Raw genomic sequence first — 20514 nt, 5'->3', positions numbered from 1 at the left:
TGCACACTGTTCACATTTAGTAATCATATTCCATTTTCTGTAACTGGAAACAAGGTTCAATGAAGATCATAATTCACTAGCCTTTTTAGCAAACACCATATTATTTTATTACAATACGGTTTTCCTGCCATATTACATTTTACAGTATGTGTACAAGTTCCATAAATATACAAGTCCATGTAAAATATGCAGCAATGACTCTCACTGCTTTTGGAATATTTGCAGCTTTTGAATTTTATGTGAATTTCACATTTTGTTGATGTGCTTGCAACGCGTACTGCCCAGAAGAGAGATTATTTTACATTTCCATTAAAAGGAATAGTGGTAAATAAACCATCACAGCTTATGCAGATACTCACTGGAACATCTACAGCAGTCCATTAAGATGTCAAAACCTATGTTAAACATTTGAAAAAGTAGCACTGAATCAGATATGTTTAAAACTTTAAAAAGTATTAAATGATAATGATATTTTACAGAGGTATACAAACCTCTGCAGAGCACTCAAATCACCACAAGTTTATGTTGATCAGCAATACAGTTATACAGTTTCACAGTTTAGCACAACAGAGGCTCTTTTACAAAATCAGCCCCAAAACCTCAGGGACAGAAGAATTGCAGAAAGATTGGCAAATTATCACTAATGGACAGATTATTGCTTTTTTTTCAAAAAACTGTAACTCAGATTGGTTATCTATATGTAAAGGACTTCAGAATCTCATTTAATAAGAACCAGACGTAAGTGCCACACTGGGTCAGACCAATGATCCATCTAGCCATTATCCTGTCTCTGACAGTGGAAGAAATGGATCCTTCAGAGGGAGAGTATTGAACCGGACAGATCTAGAGTGATCTATTCCCTATTCATTACCTTCCCTGGCATCTACCATTATTGGTTTAGAGATGCCAGAGAAAATATTTCCAACAGTTCTGCTCAACAGCTATTAATAGGTCTATCATCCATGAATTGGTCTAGTCCCTTTTTTAAACTGGCTATGCTACCCGCCTCTGCCACCTCTGAATTCCACAACTTAACTACATGTTGCATAAAAAGGTGCTTTCTCTTATTAGTTTTAAACCTGTCTCCTATTAATTTCAGGGTACCCTTCCCCCTAATAACTAGGGTGCTCCCTAGTTCTGGTATTTTAGTATAATCAAACATGAATGCCAGTTTCTCTCCTGACTTAGACCTCATACAACCCAATGAACTTTCAATGGGGTTTCACAGTATGCAATTCTAACTACAACTTGTTTCTGCTGTCCTAATATTGTATATTGTGCCTTACATCTGCACTCTTTATGTGTGGTAGCAGTATTGTTCTAGCAAAGGTGAGCAGATTCCATTCAACAGTTTCAGGCTTAAAATACAGGACCGGTGAGAAAACTGGTGGTTTATATAAATGCTAACGACTAAATATTCCAACACAATGGGATTGATTTTCCTTTCAAACCAGTGTATATCAAGAGTAACTACCACAGTCAGCAGAGTTAAAAGTTCAGTGCATGGATAAGTCCACTGACCTCAGAATTACAGCAGTTACTCCTGCTTTGCATAGGTTTTGGGTCCATGCTCTTCTTAAAATGTAATGACTATCTTATGTTCACATTTAACCTAGGGCTTGATTCAACTTCCGAAGAAGAAAAGGCTTTCATAGCAGCTGAATTAAAAAGCCCAGTGACCAAAATCAACATTATACCATGGGCTTTGAGTTCTTTAACTCAGCAACATATGCTGAGCCCAGAAATTTCAAAGCTAAGCAGAGCATTGAATCATCAACAGAAGATGTGCACCTAAGATGCCCTACCCTCTTGGAAAGTCTTAGTGATCCATATGTGGGAATGAACCAGAAATTGGTGTAAATGAAACAGGCCGATCTGTTTACAGCAGGGTTGGGCAAAATACAGCCCATGGGCCAGATTCAGCCCACCAAAGCATTCTATCCAGCCCGCAGGGCCCCTAAAAAATATAGAAAATATATATTTATCTGCTCCTGGCTGCCTGTCAAAGATGGCAGGAGCCAGGAGCAGTAGGACCCAGGGGAAACCAGTAGGAGCTAGCAACAAGGCCAGCCCGGTCCTGCTTCACCCCCATCCCCTCCTCCCACCCTCCACCCCCAACCGTAAGTCTCTGCCTGCCAGAGCTTTCATGCTGCTCCAGCACCACATGGCTGCAGACAGACCACGGGAGAATGGAGCCCACACCAGTACCCTGGGGCCAGGAGCCCAGGGTGAGTGGTTGGGTGTGTGCATCTGTGCATTCAATGAGGGAGGGTGAGAGAGACAGAGAGCAATGATGGAAGGAGAGACTTGTGTGTGTGTGTGTGTGTGTATGAGAGAGAGACTGAGACTGTGTGTGTGAGAGTGACTGACTGACTGTGTGTGTGAGAGTGTGTGTGTGTGTGTGTGTATATGTATGAGACAGTGTGTATGTGTGTGTGTGTGTATGGGTGGGTGTGGGTGTGTGAGAGAGAGAAAGACCGTGTGTATGAGACAGACTCTGTGAGTGAGTGAGTGAGTGCGCGCGCATGGGAGGGAGAGACTCTGTGGGAGGGAAGGAAAAACTGTGGGGGGAGGGAGAGATTGTTTGCATGTGCATGTGTATGTGTGTGTGAGAGACTGTGTCTGTGTGTAGTGAGGGAAAGAGAGTATTTATAGGGCAAGTCCCACATGCACACCCCACCTCACACTGCCACACATGCAGACACCCACACACCCTCACACCCCAGCCAATTTCCCCCCCCACACAGGTCCCCACAGACCCCATACCTACCCACACCCCACATAGCCACACACACACCCACATGCTCCCTCACCCCACACTCACACCCACATAATTCCCGACACCCCACATATCCACACACTAACAGCCCCCCATAAACTTATCCCCATGCCCCCCACCACAATATACAAGAGTAAGAGTTAATTTTAAACTCCTGTGCAATCACCTCTATGTACACTACACAAATGCATGTAAATTAGGAGAAAAATATTTTTTTAAATCAAATTAATGAATTTTGTAGATATTCTATTTTTAGAATATAATTTGGTATTTTTCTGGTTCTGAGATGCCAAAACCCCTTGCTGAAAAGAGTATTTCTAAGGGCAAGGGGAGGGACTTCTGGTGGCAAAGTTGGGGGTTAAGGGGTGAGACTTCCAGTCACAAGATGGTGACCAGGGTGTGGGGGCACCTGTCAAGGGGTGGGCCTACCAATGAAGCCCTTGACAGCTTGCCAAAACTCAGTAAGCAGCCCTCTGCCCAAAATAATTGCCTGCCCTGGTTTACAGCCTTCTTGGGAAAAAAGAATATAAGCTACATATGTGATGGGAAACAACTTTTTTTTTTTTCAATTTAACATAAATGAAAGTTTTACAATAGGTTTTACTTTAAACAATAAATTCTGTCTGTACTCTCTATCCAACTATAGAAGTATGTGAGGATCTGAGATGGGGAGTTCCCCGCTCACCCTCTTTCCCTCAGCTCCCAAGAGCCAAGCCACCTTGCTGGCATCAGGATGCACAGGGGCAACAGCCAGAGAGGGGTGCTAAGCAAGCTGGCCATGATGCCACACAGCAAAGACACCCCAGGTAAGGATTCAATCTTTGCAGGTTAGTCTAAGCTGCAGATTGAACTAATAAGTAAATGAACAGACATTCACTTTTAATTCTGGAAATGCAGCCACATGGCTGCAGTGGCTCAAGCCAGAAGCCAAGGGGTACTAGAGCATGGCTCTCTGGCACATAACCATCATGGGCTGTGTGTTCACTTTCTCTTCCTGCTGCCCCCAAGGTCTCTGGGATTTGCAGTCCACAATCACAACAACAGGATGCTGCAGGGTTGCTCAGCACTCCCTCTTCCTGCTTCTAAGCGCCTCTGGGATTTGTAGTCCACAATCACAGCCAGCACTAAGTAAGCAGGGCAGGGCAGCTCTGTACTCAAGGAAGGGAAGTTTTACCCTGCTTCCTGGCCCCAGACCCAACCTGGGATTTGCGTGGGGCAAGGGGGGCAGTGAGCCAGCCAGTGAGCCTGCCCTCACTGCTCCAACTCAGAAGCAGAGGGGCAGGGCCAGCCCTGCTCTCTGGAGCAGACAGCATAGCCTAGCCCAGGGTTGCAAAATGCTGGGATGCTGGGGGACTGCAGTTTAACTTGAACCAGGAAGGGGCCTGGGACAGAAGTTTCATAAAATGGTTTGACCTAAATCAGTGAAGTCTGATAGTACATTAAATCAGATTTATCTTAAATCGGTTTCAACCATTTTGAAACTGGCTTATGTGCACTGAACTTCTATTCTGTTACAGGTTTAAAACAGTTTCTGATCATTTAAACCAGTTTATATGTAACTTCTACCCCTAGCCCTAGTGAGACACACCACACGAGTTGAACCACAGAGCAAGACTTGACTACACCAACATTAGGAATGAGAAAGCCATAGCGAGACAATTGGGTTCCAAACCCCACCACCATCTTTAACAACTATATTCAAAAGCATATGAGATCTAGTGAAATACATATAGCTGCTATCTCTTGGTGACTTCTGAAACTGTACATGGACACCCACTAGAGGAATATAAAACTACTGAAAAGGATATAGACAGTACAACACAGATCTTTAAAAATAGGATTTAAAATTCTTTAAAGCTGTATTTAACTGTGGGTAGTGGATTAGTACATAACAAAAGCCAGAAACGCATGTAGCAAGGCACCTAAAATAGAGTTCCTAAGTGACGTGCATTGACTACTTCTTTGCAAAACTAGGAAAATGATTTACATCTTTTCCCCTTAGAAACCATGTTGGTAGCCTGCCTTGCTGAATATATGTAAAAATACTCTCATCATCCATGTGACATGTTTCTGATGAGACTGTCTGAAACAAATGTGGTTGATTATACATCGCCACAGCAAAGCTAAACAACGAGAGTCAGTGAATTAGTGAAATACCATTTCCTACAATGGTGAGCAGTGTTTGCTCTTATGCCCAAAGTAATAAAGATTTTACTCACTGAAGAAGTAATAAGGCAAAACAAACAAACAGAGATTACCCCAAACTTGACTAACTAGATATTGACTAAGTATTTTCTAGCTCATGGTTCAAGATTGGTTTGACAGCAGCCACTGAATGTAACATCATGGCTATCACGAATAAGACAGTAAGAAGGAATTACCATCAATGAACCAGAGAGGATGTGATAATTTATCCTGTTTGCTGACTCTATCACAAGGAGCCAGAATGCATTAGTCATATTGATTCCGGATGTTACACCTTAGCTAGTACAGAGCCACATACAATGACAGAATCAAGTTGTCCACATTCTTCATTGTTTTACTTTGAAAGTAAATGAGTTTGTCACTGAGAGACAGTGGCTCTAACATTCACTATATCCTTAAGAACCTGAGAGATAAAAGAGCCTTTGGCAAGAATACACAAAAACAGACTCATATATAATGAGAGTTACCCACCCCCAACCTTATGGATATGAAGTCTCACCGAGCTGCTTTATGTAGTGAAGATAATAGATACGAACAACACTATATCATCTTAACGACAGGATTGCAATGCAATGAGAACAGGAGTACAATTTGTATTTTATAAGAGGAAAGCCTGAATATGCGTTTAAAAACTAAGGGCTGGATTCTCCATTGCCCTAATCTCTATGCAGTGATTTAAGCTAAGGCATTTAAAGAATCTAAAGGAATTAGGCACTCTGCTTACCTTCTTTTTCCCCACAATTTTGGAAATCCCAGCTTCATACATCAATACCATGAAACTTTCCCATTCTGATCTGGAAACATTTTAAACTCAGCTTGCACTGGTGCATATGACCACAGCAAATCCTTCTTCAAGGCCTTAATCCTGCAACCTGTTACATAAGGCACTCTCCCACTCCCATAAACAACCCTCCTAAACCAAACAGAATGTGTAAAAGGCACTAGGTACACTCACTCCCTAAAAGACCACAAGGTCCTAACAGACAAGTAATTAAAGCCAGGGTGGGGAATATTACAGAAAACACTGGTGACGAAAAGTTAACTATTCAGAGCACACACAAAGCAAGAGGATTGTCAAGTGAAACAGCAAAAGAAACAACTAAAGTCTCTCCACCCAACCCCCACAAAAAAAGAGAGAAGCCTCAAGAACTACAACAGAGCAAAGAATGGAAAACAACTTTCAGAGGATACAAAGTGAAGGTCAATTGAGAAGACGGAGAAAGGCTACGTTCCAGGAAATTCACTTGAGTGGATGTGGAGGAGAGGAAACAAAAGGTTTTATTATACATTGTACTCTATAGAAAGGGGGCACTTCAATAAGAATACCTGAATTACACGACTGGAAAGAGATATAGTGAAACAGTAGATTTGTTCGACTTGTCATCTGAACCATACACAGATTCTGGCTTTGGTGACGTGATTTGAAAGATAGGGAGGAGAAGGTATTTTTACACAGCTGGTGTATGGATTTTTTTAATGAGATGAAAATCACTCATAAATACATGAACCTCAGCCAAGTTGAAGCTGTAAGTGGAGTTCAGGGGAAAATTAAAAAACCCTATTAAAGAAAGGGTGTTGTATGCAAAAATTCTTTAGCAACGAATGACTTGCTTGTTAGAGAACTCATGGTGTATGCAGTGGAATAGCTACGTACAGCTTCCTCTTGTAGTATACTCTACACACTGCTAGATACTGTCTTGATAAAGTTTTTCTACCATAGCAGGAATAGCTACAAAAGAAGATACCATAGATGCTGAGGAAAAAAAGAAAGAAGTAACAAGACTCCAATGAAATGCACTAGGGACCATACAGTCCAGATCTAATTTACCTGTGCAGTACATATCAATTCTAGCTGTAAAGCATTATGGAAAACCCAAGGCTAGCTGTACTATGATAAGATTCCTAAGAGGGTTTATTTTTCTAAGCATCAGGTTTGAAATACTCTTCCAAACTACCAATCTGAAAACTGAAAGCCCTTCCATTTTCAGGGGAAAAATACAGCCCATGTGTTTACAGGTTTTTGCTTCATGGTCAAAACCTTCTGTTTTCTATCCACTAAACTATTACAAGAGACACTAGTTTGTTCACTAGTTACCCAGTGCCTCTGTATTTTTTTTAAATAAGCAGGATTTTATTTTAAGAGTTTTTAAAATCAGCTGCTGTTATTTTGAGGAAGAATGCTTTGCTGATGGCTGAAGACTTGAAAAGGTTTGTCTGAAACATACCATGGCTTTGGATACTGAAAACATTAAGTACTAACTTAGCAACTCCTTGTTTGGATCACTGATGGGGATACAAGTTAAGACCTCTAGCACCAAAGGACAGGCCTTCACAACTTGAGCTTGAAGTTTATGGGACACACCTAGGCTTCAAAGGGTATAGGTAGTTTCCAAATAGGATTCCTGAAGTGCGTAGGTGCTTAACTGCCAAGGATAAAACATAAAATAAAATAAAATCACCTATCTGTATCTTTAAGCACCTGGGCACCTCTGACAATATGACCCTAGAAGCATTTGCAGAAACAGTCACTTGCAAGTACTTTTTGTGTCAGCCATTGAATAGAAACACACATTTCACCTGTGTGTTACATAAAGGGCCTGAGTGTGCTCTTTCTCCCCTGTCTTTTAAAGAAACTGAATTTTGTGTGAGCATTCACAAATATGGGACTGGATACATCTACAGCAGGGAGAAAAGTGCTCAGTCACATTGGACGTCAACTGTGCATGCTCAGTAACCATATGGATGCTTATGTACCTACAGTACTCGTGAAAGAGGATTATAAACTGTGCCCAAGCACCAAAAGCAGCAGCAATGCAAGTGGGTAGCTGCCATTTGGTTACATAAAGCAAAAATGAGATTCTTCCCCAAAACTCAGCTGAAGTCAGTGTAAAACCTCTGAAAGCATGCCAAAAGTGGAAATAGCTCTTGCACTCATCCACCATTAAATTAATGGAAGCATTTAATAATAAGGTAAAAACACACACACAAGCAAGTACTTTATACTACTGAAAATCCAAAACAAACAAAAGAAAACAAATGATCTAAACAACACGTTTTAAAAGAGAGACGAAGAAGAGTCTTAGAGAAGGTTTGATGGACATTAAGGCAAACATCTATAAATGTAATTGTCTTTTTTTTGGGGGGGGGAGGGGTGGCTCGAGTGGTCCCAGGAAGGCAATCACACTAGAGAGCAACAATTACAGAACAGCAGGGTGGGCATTGTGACAGCACAGGTATCCCTTCAGAGAGCTACATTTGGAGGATTCTTTAAATGAAGCCTATACTGCAGAGCACTTCCAAAGTCAAACACAACACCAGCCAAAAAAAAAAAAAAAAATAAAAATAAAAATCAATCCACCACTTTACTGGCTGGCTCTGTTTTCTTTACACTGGCTGCCTATAAATGAAGAAGCTATCAGACTGCCTACAGGGTGCTTCAAGCTGCTGCTCCCGCTCATCCCTCTGAAGCTATTTTTAAAGTTAACTCCATAGCAGGCTCCATTTCAGAAATAATAAAAAATTCATGGGGTGTTTTTGGAATCAGCCTTGTGTGTGTGGCTTCAAGTTCTGGCAGCAATGCCAATGATGCTGGAGAGTGGCTCTTACCTGTAATGTCCTTCAGCAGCACCTAGTATTGCCAGGATGGAAGATAGGCTGAGACCGCAGCAGATAGCTAAATAAAAACGAACTACACTTGTGCATCAGCACACAACGTTGTGCCATTAGTCTGACACCTAATCTACTATGGTAAGCCAGAAGCAGCGCTTACTGTTATTGCCATCAGGGGTAGTTGCTCAGAATTTTGATCCCAGTGCAACGTCTTGCCATTAGGTACACCGACTCATTGCTCTGGTCCCAAACTGATATCCAGTCCCTATCCCTAGGGAAACATCCCTACCAAGTCTCATAATAAAACACAGAGAGCAGTAAGGCATTTGGCAGCAGCAGGAGTACAATTAAAGCTAGTCAGGCAAATGAGCAACACTACCCCAAAGTCACTGAAGCTCAGGGAGCACATCACACCATGTGTCTCTGTCAGGGGCTTCGCTATTTGAAATGTCACTGACTTGGATGAGTCTCTCTCAGCTGAGTGGCTGTGTAGCTTCTTTAAAACATACACATGAACTGTCAGACTGTACAGGAGAAATAATGCTGGCTTTGCAGGCAGATGCCGGTCATGGCTGATGAAACACTGGCAAGGATAAAGAGGTGGCTCTGGAAATCTACATCCTCAGCCCTGCTGCTGCAGACAGAACTGAGCCCCATTCCCTTAGTCCACTGCCAGAGATAATCAGGAATAGCTCAGCTGAAGTCAATGAAGATGAACAAAGTGGGGGGGGGGAGGTCTCACACAGACCTGAGCCTAGAGCATCCACCTGGCAGGCTAACAGCATGACCAGTAGTGCCAGGAATCCTGGAGAGAGTTGACTCCTATATTGTGCCACAACTGCACTATTACAGGCACTCCATGCTAAAGGATGCCCCTGCTGCACACATTTAATAAACGTATCTATGGGGAGAATCTGTTGTGGGGATTGGAAGCCAGAACTGAGACTTCCCTGGGCCAACTCTGAATCAACAGCAAAAGGATTTGCTCCAGTACCACTAGGCTTGTGCCAGCAGAGACTAAATCAACATTTGCCACAGCAGGAGATTATCAGATGCTTAGTCTTGAACACTGGATAATTTTTTTATGCTTAACTCTCATAAAAACTGAATTTATTTGGGCTGGGTGGTGATGCCTGCAGCGCAGCTGCTCAACAGCTCCATTTTGCTCAGTGTGCCACTACATCAGGAAAGGATTTAAACATCTCTTCCTAGCCTGCCTCCCATTCCTGTGTCAAGATTCAGGTTCTCTTAGTGTTGTAGAAATGCACCAAGAATGCCAGCAGAAATCCAGCCACCTCTGAAAGAGGAGATGCACAAAGTTTGCTACACTTGAACTCTACACCAGCAGCGCTGCCACAAGCCAGATGAGACAGACGGAGTCTGTTGAGAACATCTGGAGAGACACATGCTGTGGGTAGAGCGCATCTTATTCCTGTACATATATACACCTCTTTGCACAGGCAGTGCCATTCTAGGAACAGAAGCAAGGTGCTCCGTGACAGATGGTGCGTGGGCATTTCTTGTCACATCTGTGGGTAGAGGCATACGGTGATGGTAAACACCCCTCTCTACTGCTGAAGAATTTAGAATGGATTCATATTTTCCTGGGGCTGTCTAATTCATCCAAAAGGATATAAGACAATGGATAATATGAAAGTTTCCCAGTTGTTTCACCCACTGCTGACGTATGGGGTTTTATTAGTATTGAAACAGGAATACTCCATTGTGCCTTAAGGCCTTGGTATATATGTTAACTGTGTGCAGTGTTAAGATTGGAACATGTTCTGACCAGTTGCACAGCAATGTTTGCTATGCTGTCTAACATACTATAGCTCAGTGATGGTTAATCCCAGCCTCAGGACTGCACTGGAGTCTCGAGCTGGCTCTGGCATGGGGAACCTGACAAGTGAAAGATCCAGGATCCTTCCTCTTGATGTGTGGCTTTCCTCATCTGCCCTGGAGGCTTGGTACAGCAGGAGGGGTCCTGGCTGATGTCATGGCTGGGTAAGGACTGTAAATTGCTCATATTATCTCTGTGGAACAGTGCAACAATAGCTGAACAAACATGTGCTACGTAATATGGTCTGCAGTTCTTCCTTGTGCAAAAAGCCACACCTTTGCTATGATACATTCACATGTTCGTGCATGTTTTACTGCTTGAATGTGTGGTTGCTTGTGTTTTAAATGCATTTTACACATGCTAAATGGAACCTGTGACATGGCTGTTATACACAAGGGGACTTGGGTGCCATGTGGTATAATCAAGACTCGAGCGGAAATCACCGATTTATAAAAAGATACCACTTTATATATCTTTTATTTAAGTCCTTAGCTGGCACAGGCAACTGAAATTTGCTGCTAAATTAATCAGGACAGTACAGTGCCTTTCAAAGCAACATTAAAATCAGTGCTGCCTCAGCAGGGTTTGGAGCTCTTGATTCATGCCTGTGTAATGTTAAAGCTGAATTACAGTACTGCAATTCCTTATTTGTAGGGCCTCCTGATTGTTTGCTTTTACTAATGTGTTATTCACTTTAAAGACTATTTGCAAAAACTAAATGGTGTGAACACACAGAGCACTGACAATGCTACATTAGCTTCTTTTATTTATAAATTAATTTGACAAAAGCAACGCATATAGTCATACCATCAAACTCTATTCTAGCTCCAGTCCTTCTGGAAGTTAACATTTAAGGCACAGTGAATGCAGAACCTTTCAGCACCAATGGCACCCTGGGACACAGAACTCCTGCTTATCCACGGAAGGGGTTGTGCATGAGCAGCAGAGAAGCCCCTGCCCAACAAGTTGTGGCCTAATTGGAGGAACTGTGTCTACAAATGAAAGGACAGTTTAGGCTACATGGTTGCATGATCCCTGGCCTTTTCCCTAATCAGCAGTCTTTGCAAGGATGCCAGTAATAATCGTGTGTTTACTAACATGGACATCTGCCCCCTGGGACTCCTGCTTACTCATTTTTCACCTAGATAACCAAATATCTAGCAGTGTTTGTAATTGCTTGGCTGCAAGCAGTCAAGGATGGATGGTAGGGGGAGAAAGCTCCCCATTTCTTGAAGTCCTATCTGTATCTATCTTGGTGTCTGTTCCCCGCTCCCAGAAGGTATTGACTCAGCTATCATAGACAAACCTTGCTTTCCTTTGTTTTTTTTTGGGGGGGGGGAGGGGAAGGGACTAATAAAACCCCTTGATTTGTGTCATTTATAGCAAAGAAACTATTTTTAATGCCTCTATCCTTGTATCTAACAAATCTTCAACACCTTTGAGCTGCAGAAAAAATAATTCCAGCTATGAAGATTTATACTATTGGTAATGGGGTAGGTTCAAATGAGTAATTGAGCTGAACCTAAATTTCATTCCAGTTCTAAAGTGTCTGCTTCTTACTGAATGAATAGCATTGGATGATTAGAGGTTTGACTATATCATTCATTCATAGTCAGCATCAGAAATAAATAGGCCATTAAAACAGCTGCTGTCTAGACCAAGTACAAGAAATGTTGCCTCCTCAGGAAAATAATATTCCTGAATATTTGTGCATGCTAGAAAAAATAATCATAATCTTCCATGGAAGATATGGCCACATACTGTCATGGTGACAGAAGAGGAGAATGAAATTTTTTTTATGCATTTTTTTTTTTTATTTGTGTGGTCTAGGATCCATAAAGAGAGAAAGAAAAAAGATTCTGGTTTGTACCAGAATGATGCAGTTCTGTAAGTAGAAAAAATACCACCATGTTGGGAAACCACGAAACATTTAATGACACAAAATTATTAGCTTCTCTGCCTCCTTATCAACTTGTCTAAGACTCATGTTTTCATGTAGGGCCTGATACAATTCCCAGTCCCAATGGAGTCAATGGCAGCCTTTCCACTGAATTCAATAGGTTTGGTATCAGCTCCATAGCTTTGATTCCAAGACTAAGTTTTAAGACTTTCTAAGCTTCTTGGAACTGCATTCAGCTGTGTAAATGCAATTCATATTTTGCACCTAGGAAAGTTTTCTGCTTCTTATGGGTAGTCCATAGACACAACTATAATAAGCATAGATGATTAGTGGGAGCAATTTATTCAAATAGGAAGGGGAAAGGGATACAATGGTAGGAGCTTACTACAGACCTCCAAATCAGGAACAAGCGCTTGACCAAGAATTCACCTGGGAATTGGATGAGGTTCCATGCTCTTGGTGCATGGCTGTCATGGGAGACTTCAATTACCTGGACATCACATGGGAAGAGCACTCAGCCAAATCCAATCGGTCTCAAAGCTTCTTCACACGCATGGATGAGCTCTGCCTGTGTCAAGAAGTTTACGGGCCAACAAGAGGCAAGGCACTGCTGGACCTGGTACCGGCCAAAGGGGATGACCTAATCAGCGACCTAAGAACTGAAGGGAAGCTGGGAGACAGCAACCACGAGCTGATCATTTTCACTATCCACTGAAAAGCTGGTAAGTCAGCCAGCAATACAATAGTCCTTGACTTCAGGAAAGCTGACTTTCATAAACTCAGGATGCTTGTTCTTGAGGCCCTGAGAGGCCATGATTTCACAGGGAGGGGAGTTCATGATAAGTGGTTGCTCCTTAAGGAAACAATCCTAGAAGCACAAGGGGAGTCCATCCCCACCCATAGGAAAGGTGGAAAAAGGGCTCAACAACCCCCTTGGCTCAACAGGGAACTCATGGGCCACCTGTGTCTACAAAGAGAGGCATATAATGGATGGAGGACAGGAAACACCACTAAGGAGGAGCATACTGCACTGGTCCACACCTGCAGGGAGTGAACTAGAAAACCTAAGGCTGCAACTGAACTCCATCCAGCTACACAAAACAAGGACAATAAAAAGTCCTTCTTCAGGTACGTGGGGAGTTGAAAGAAAAACAAGGGCAACATTGGACCCCTGCTAAACCAGCAGGGGCAGCTGACTACTGACACCCAGGGCAAAGCCAATGTAATTGATAATTACTTTGCACCACTTTTTCACCAGCCCAAAGGGACCACCCTGCCCAATACAATTCAGGATGACCAGGGTGAGGGTGAATATATACCCACCACTAGAGGAGATCTTGTGAGGGAGCACCTTGAGAGGCTGGACACCCACAAATCAGCGGGTCTGCATAGATTGAACTCAAGAGTGCTAAAGGAACTGGCAAACATCACAGCGCAGCCACTGGCAAGGACATTCGAGAACTCATGGCACTCGGGCAAAGTACCTGAAGGTTGGAGGTGAGCCAATGTGGTGCCTATCTTCAAGAAAGGGAGGAAGGAGGATCTGGGAAACTAGAGGCCAATCAGTTTGACCTCAATCCCTGGAAAGATCTTGGAAAAAAATATCAAAGAAACTGTTTTCAACAGGCTAACAGAAGGCAATGTTCTGAGGGACAGCCAGCATGGGTTTGTTGTGGGTAGGTCTTGCCTGACCAATCTCATTTCCTTCTATGACCAGGTGACATATCACCTGGACAAAGGGGAAGAGGTTGATATAATATATTTGGACTTTAAAAAAGCCTTTGACCTGGTGTCCCATTATGTCCTCATGGAAAATTTGGGCAACTGCGGCCTTGGCTACACAACCCTTTAATGGCTGGGGAATTGGCTCTGAGGTCGGACCCAGAGAGTGGTAGTTGATGGAACTGAATCAACATGGCACTCAGTGACCACTGGTGTCCCTCAAGGCTCCATTCTTGGACCTGTACTCTTTAATGTCTTTATAAACGATCTGTACACTGGTGTCAGAAGTGAACTGACTGCGTTCACTGACAACACCAAACTTTGGGGAAGAGTCTCCACACTTGAGGATAGGCTGGTGATCCAGGCCAACCTCAGTAGACTTGCAAGGTGGGCAGATGAAAACCTGATGGCATTCAACATGGAGAAATGCAAAGTGCTCCACCTCGGGGAAAAAAACCCTACATCACACTTATAGGCTCGGCAATGCTACACTCATTATCACCATGACTGAAAGAGACTTGGGGGTCATGACTGACCACAAGGTGAATATGAACCACCAATGCAACACCACAGCCAGCAAAGCAAACAAAACTCTGGCTTGCATCTACTGATGCATCTCAAGGAAGACCCAGGATGTCATCCTCCTGCTGTACTAAGCCTTGGTGAGACCACAGCTGGAGTAATGCATCCAATTCTGGGCTCCACAATTCAGGAAGGACATGGAGAAGCTTGAAAGAGTCCAGAGGAGAGCCATGCACATGACCAGAGGACAAGAGAACAGGCCTTATGAGAGAGGCTGTGAGCCATGGGACTTTTCAGCCTGGAAAAACGGAGGTTCAGGGGTGACTTGGTGGCAGCCTGCAAGTGCATCAGGGGTGTGCATCAGGGTCTGGGGGAACGCCTGTTCACAAGAGCACCCCAGAGGATGACAATGTCCAATGGTCACAAACTCCTTCAAGACCATTTTAGGCTGGACATAAGGAAAACTTCTTTATTTCCGAGCTCCCAAAGCCTGGAACCAACTCCCCCCAGAGGAGGTGCATGTACCTACTCTGGACTCTTTCAAGAAACACTTGGACCTTTATCTTGCTGGGATCCTTTGACCCCAGCTGACTTCCTGCCCCTTGCGCAGGGGGCTGGACCCAATGACCTCATGAGGTCCCTTCCAGCCCTAATGTCTATGACATCTATGAAATTATAGAATTGCTATGAAACCCAAACTGAGACTTCTCTTTGCCTAAATTCCAGATCAACATGGCTTAGTTCGGGTACTTCTGCTGTTGCTACTAGTCTTCTGAATTTCTTATTAGCCCTGACTACACAAAGGTACTTCATTAGAAGAGAACTTTGGGTTGAAAGAGGACCAGGGGAGAAGTACCAGTAAGTACTTTATTGGCCTTGACATGCTACTTACTATTTATCTAATGTTTCACTGTTGTTAGAGTCCATTAGGTTTCTATTGCAATATTAGGCATTCCAATAAAATGCCGATTATAGAAAAGGCCTCCACTGCCACAGTCCCTAATGCAAGATCCACCCTCCATTAGCTGCCTCTCCTATAGCTACCTCAAAATAGATTAATTTACAACTTCATGTCACAGCAGTATTCTAGAAAGCATCATCACATTCAAAGCCCTTAGGCCCAGATGGATGATCTGTTGCATGTAGTCTACACAGAGCTTAAAAACTGTTTACAAAAATATTATCAGGCCCTCTACATAAAGGCTTTTCAAGGACAGACCGATTTAAAATACAAGACTTTTATAAAATATTCAGTAACAGTGCAAACATAGCCACTTCTTGTCCAAAACAAATGCTCCCCATATTGCAGGATCAACTTAAACAATTGCCCTTCTCGTTTCCAAAACGATCCACAGGCTTGGTGCAACAATTGCTTTTCTTCATTCCCTTCCACTCTTTTACTGCTAGCCTCTTTTCTGTTCCTCCATGCACCTTCCCTCATGGTTTCAAGAGCCTTCTCCTTCTAAGCTACCACTACTTGGATCAGTTTTGTACTTCTTAGAGATGAGACCATCATTTTTTGTCTTGCCCATGACCTTGAATAAATTACATCTGACACTTAGTGTAGGCTGCGTTGGCCTTGGGTCTAATGTTCTCTTTACATCTGTAACCAAAAGTCTTTGCAAAGTTAAGTTTTTAACTGCATTTGTGCTGCTGAAGTCATACCTTCACTTAATCAGTGTTTGAGAGAGAATTGGGCATCCATTCTTTTGTTTCTGAAAATTCTTTCCCAACTCCCTCAATTGGGAGGGAAAGATCAAAAGTAGGCCTTCTTTATGGGTTACAAAACTTTCCATGGGACTTCTGTATCTCTTTCCCAGATAAAAATGCATTTCTTAGAGGTCAACTGAGAATACAGATCCCAGATAGATAGGATTTAAAAAAAACCAACCAAACAAACAGCAAAACTAGGAAGAACCAATGTATTGCTTTTTTGCTCTCACCTACCAAGAGACACAGGGTTTCCTTTGCAAAACAATGAGCTTTTTGCAGGTTCACAGCCATATTTAGCTCTTTTAATTAAGACTTATTAAATGTTTAGCTTGGCTAAGAGAAGGCGAAAGGGAGACAAAAGAGTCTACAAATATTTGGAGGGTGGAATTCAAATGAGACATGAGGGGACAAGAATGCATTGGTGCACCAGGGGAGAAAAAAACTGCCCAAAATGCAAAATAGCTTTCAACAGGGAACAGTTAAAAAGCAATCTAAGAATTCTCCAGTTCCTCCTTAAACCTCTGCTCTGCCATGTTGCATTTCAAAAGCAAACCAAACACAACACAAAAAGCAATGATACAGCTGGCAAGCTCTGCCTACATTGTTGCTTTCTGAATTTTATTATTTGCCCTGCCTCTGTCAGAGACAAGGAAACAAAGTGCAAGTATGATCAGAAAAGACTGATACTTTTTCCACTGCAATGGCACTGGCTAAGTGGCTGACCTGGCTTATGCTTCTGTCTCAAAGGGGTGTGCAACTGAGGATCTCGAGTGGACAGAGGTGCTTGTTAGACAGACCCAAAGTTCACTATATAAGCACACATAAAGCCCTTTTCCCTGCAGTTCATTCCCGGCTAGCTTAAGTGTCTCCTCACACAGCTGGCCAGCTTCTCAAAATCCTTTCCTTAGGCAACTCCCAGCCATGCATTTTAGGGGGAGCCTGGATGCCAACCCCAGGGCTGAAAATTCAACCAGCTGGCAGAGTGCTTTAGGGCATCTATACACATGCTCTGGGATGGGGGGGCTTTAATGAGAGCAGCTCTAATTAAAGCACCCACAACATCACATGTATTCAGCGCCTGTGCTTCAAAAGGGTGGTGGGGTGCTTTAACTAAAGCTCGTTCAACTAGCTTTCGTTAAAGCACTCCCACTGTCATTTTGCAATGTGGGGACATTGAATACATGCGATACAGAGGGTGCTGAAGCATGCTCATGAGCACAATCCAGCGAACCCGATTAATCAAGTCTGTGCTCCGATGTGTACTATTTACCATGCATCAGAGCAGAGCTCTGTCATGTGTATAGGTACCCTCTTCAGTGCCTAAGGACCATTAAGGAGAGGGGTCTATGTGCCCTGCTACTCTGAATTATATCCATCTCTGGAGTCCTATCCCATAGTTTGCAAGCTCTTTGGGGCCTGGACTACCTGTTTCTCATGTGTCTGCACACTGTCTAGTCCTGTGCTGCCCCAGTCTGCTGTATGAGCCCCTCATCATTAATGTAGGAGTACTACATGGAGACCAGGGAAAACTCTGGTGCCTGGGAATTATTGGTCCTAACTTTAGAAATAGTACTAAGACACCATCCTGCATTAGCTGGAAAATAACACAGTCTCAGAAATTGGGCAAAGCTCTCCATGCTGAAATAAGAAACAAGCAGATTCTTCACTGATGAATGAAGTACAAATGTATCCAATCTCCAAAATCAGTCAGAAAGCTTCAAGCTGTGCTTAGAAGTCTTCCATCGAAGCAATGAACAGGGCTGGCCCTCCTTAACTTGTGAGAACAGATGTGTTTACAGCCTCAAATGCTGTTGCCACAGGCCCTAATCTGTCATTTATTTGAATTTGGTACCTAGTTTCCAAAGGCACTGAATTATTTTGAGTAGGCTGTTTACCTTGATGTGAATAGAATTAGCCCTACATACTGAGCCTTTATGTGAAATGTTATTATCCAAAGCAAATATGACCTGTTAAGATTTACAGGCTTTATTAGCAGCAATAACAATTTTACTACCAACATCAGTAAATCAGGGTTTATTGAGAACTCTACAATTTTAATCTGTGGAAAACCATTTAAATGTCAGCTTTTCATTGGGCATAAATCCTAACTTTTATGAAAAATAGATATTCCGTTTAATTGTTGAATGTAAAGCAGCATGGTTGGAAATAATGGATTTTTCTGAAATTGGTTTGGTCTCCAAAACAATAAGTATCAAGTTATCCTTAGTTAGAACCTCTTGGAAAAATTAACGGTAAATAAAAATAGCAGTATAAAATGCAGTATTAATTGTGGATTGGCTCTATCTGACCTCTGAAATTATAGCAATGTCGCCAACTCTTGTAATTTTATCCTGTATAGGAAAATGTTTTGGGCACCGACAGGTGTGGAAAAGAAGAATACGCTTTACCGGAAGAGACAGCGTGTTAGTTTGAACCGGCATCTGTATAGATCAGAAGTTTGAGCAAAGCTTGTTGGTGCTTTTAACTAAATCTGATTCAATCAGCTATTAGACAAGAGCACCATAAAAGCCCCGCTGTACATGATCTATACAGATGTCGAGTGAGCCGGGTCCAACTAACGCAATGCCTCTTCTGGGCAAGCACTGGGCTCCATGCCAGGGTGTGCGGAGTTTAAAGTAAAGCACCAAGTTTTCTGGGGGGGCATTTGATGTCTGTAAACAGCCTTCATGTTTTTCTCCAATGCCTTGCTTCTAGCATCATGTCACTTCTTGGGTGTCTCAGCTTTCATTAAAATAGTAACATTTCTAAATCCTCATGACTGTGGGGATAAAGCATGAAAATGTGATCTTTAACATTTCAAAAAGGCGGAAAAGGCAAAAATTAAGGAATCTAAATTCTATTACATTTGAAAATACCATGATTTTAATGTAATCTCATGATTGTTAATCCTTGGCACTGCCATGCACTTCACGTCATCATAGTCACTAAGCTGCCTAACTCACATTTTTCTATTTGGATTTAAGAAAAATTATACCCACACCCAAGTCTACATGCCTTATCAGTAAATACATTTACAACAGTGATAAATTCCAGCAGTATTAAATCCTAGTCTACAAAATAGAGAGTCTGAAAAGTGGGACTTTTACCATTAACTCCTTTTGCTATGGTTCACCACAGCACTAACAACTGTCCCTAGAGTAGCCGTGCTTCCTTTTCTCTATTTTACACTGAGAAAAGGTGCACTCCTCCCAACATCCAAAGCCTTATTTTACTAGTCTCATGCTGCTGGGCCCTGATTTACAAGGTATGTCTTTTTGTCCTTTTTTCCCCCAAGAATGCCCTTAAGTCTAACACAGGATCATGCAATTCTAATTAAACATGGTACATACTAACATTTCTGAATTAAGTCAGAAACAAACACATTAATGTATAATTTCATGCAAGATTCCCTTAATGCTTTAACAATAACTAGAGATGACACAACGGGCAAATCTACTGACTTTACACCAAGGATGAATTTAGCTTATTCTGTTTTATAAGCTAGCAGTTACATAAAAATGAATAATTAATTACCAACCATTACTATACTGCTCAGGTTAGGGTATGCATTTTCAAATGGAGAAGCCTTATTCACTCTCAAATCCTCAGTAAAACCCAAAACATGTTGGCTCAGAATCATCATAATTTCTTAATCCCTCTCTCGTAAATCACTGAGTTCCAACAGTGAAAATGTTTTTTGACTATTTAACTATTTGAAAACTGGAAAATAGCCAAATTTCTATAATTGTTCAATTCAGCAAATCATGCTGGCTAGGCTGGCGCATATTTAGTTAAACAGTGGGTAATAATTTGTTTCTTTTGATTTCAAAGAAAACGCCTGAAATTTGTATGTTTTTTTTTTACTTATATATATTTTTTTTGCTCACTCAGGTACCAAAGTATTTTAGAAATTAATGTTAAATAACAAGTTCCTTTGGGAAGTGATGTATGGGGACAAACACACTGCTTGCAGATTCTGTCAGTAATATATAATAAAAGAATGCGCTGTATCTTCCCTGAAAAGCACTAATGTCCTTTGTTCCCATGCAATAAAAATATATATTTAAAGGCATATATGTGATACATGTTTAGATCTTGGATTAGAACCAGTCTTATTTACTCCAAATAAAAACGACAAGCTTATGCAATTTAGGAGTGCATTGGCTACCCTGACCTCTAATTTCTATTGTTTTATAAATACTTGTGTCCGAAGCTTGACACCCT

The 20514-nt window shown here is 42.1% G+C and overlaps 1 protein-coding gene across 1 annotated transcript in view; it reads right to left on the bottom strand.

Annotated features, from left to right (window-relative positions):
• UNC5D (unc-5 netrin receptor D) overlaps positions 1-20514 on the bottom strand; it is a 187356-nt gene that overhangs the window by 129222 nt on the left and 37620 nt on the right. The gene's annotated exons all lie outside the window — the stretch shown is intronic.

This window comes from Crocodylus siamensis, chromosome 6 (genome assembly GCF_052110815.1).
Source record: "Crocodylus siamensis isolate JL-2025a chromosome 6, ASM5211081v1, whole genome shotgun sequence".
Classification (NCBI taxonomy): Eukaryota; Metazoa; Chordata; order Crocodylia; family Crocodylidae; genus Crocodylus; species Crocodylus siamensis.
The sequence above is the reverse complement of the archived record's forward strand: the minus strand, read 5'-3'. Positions and strand labels throughout refer to the sequence as shown.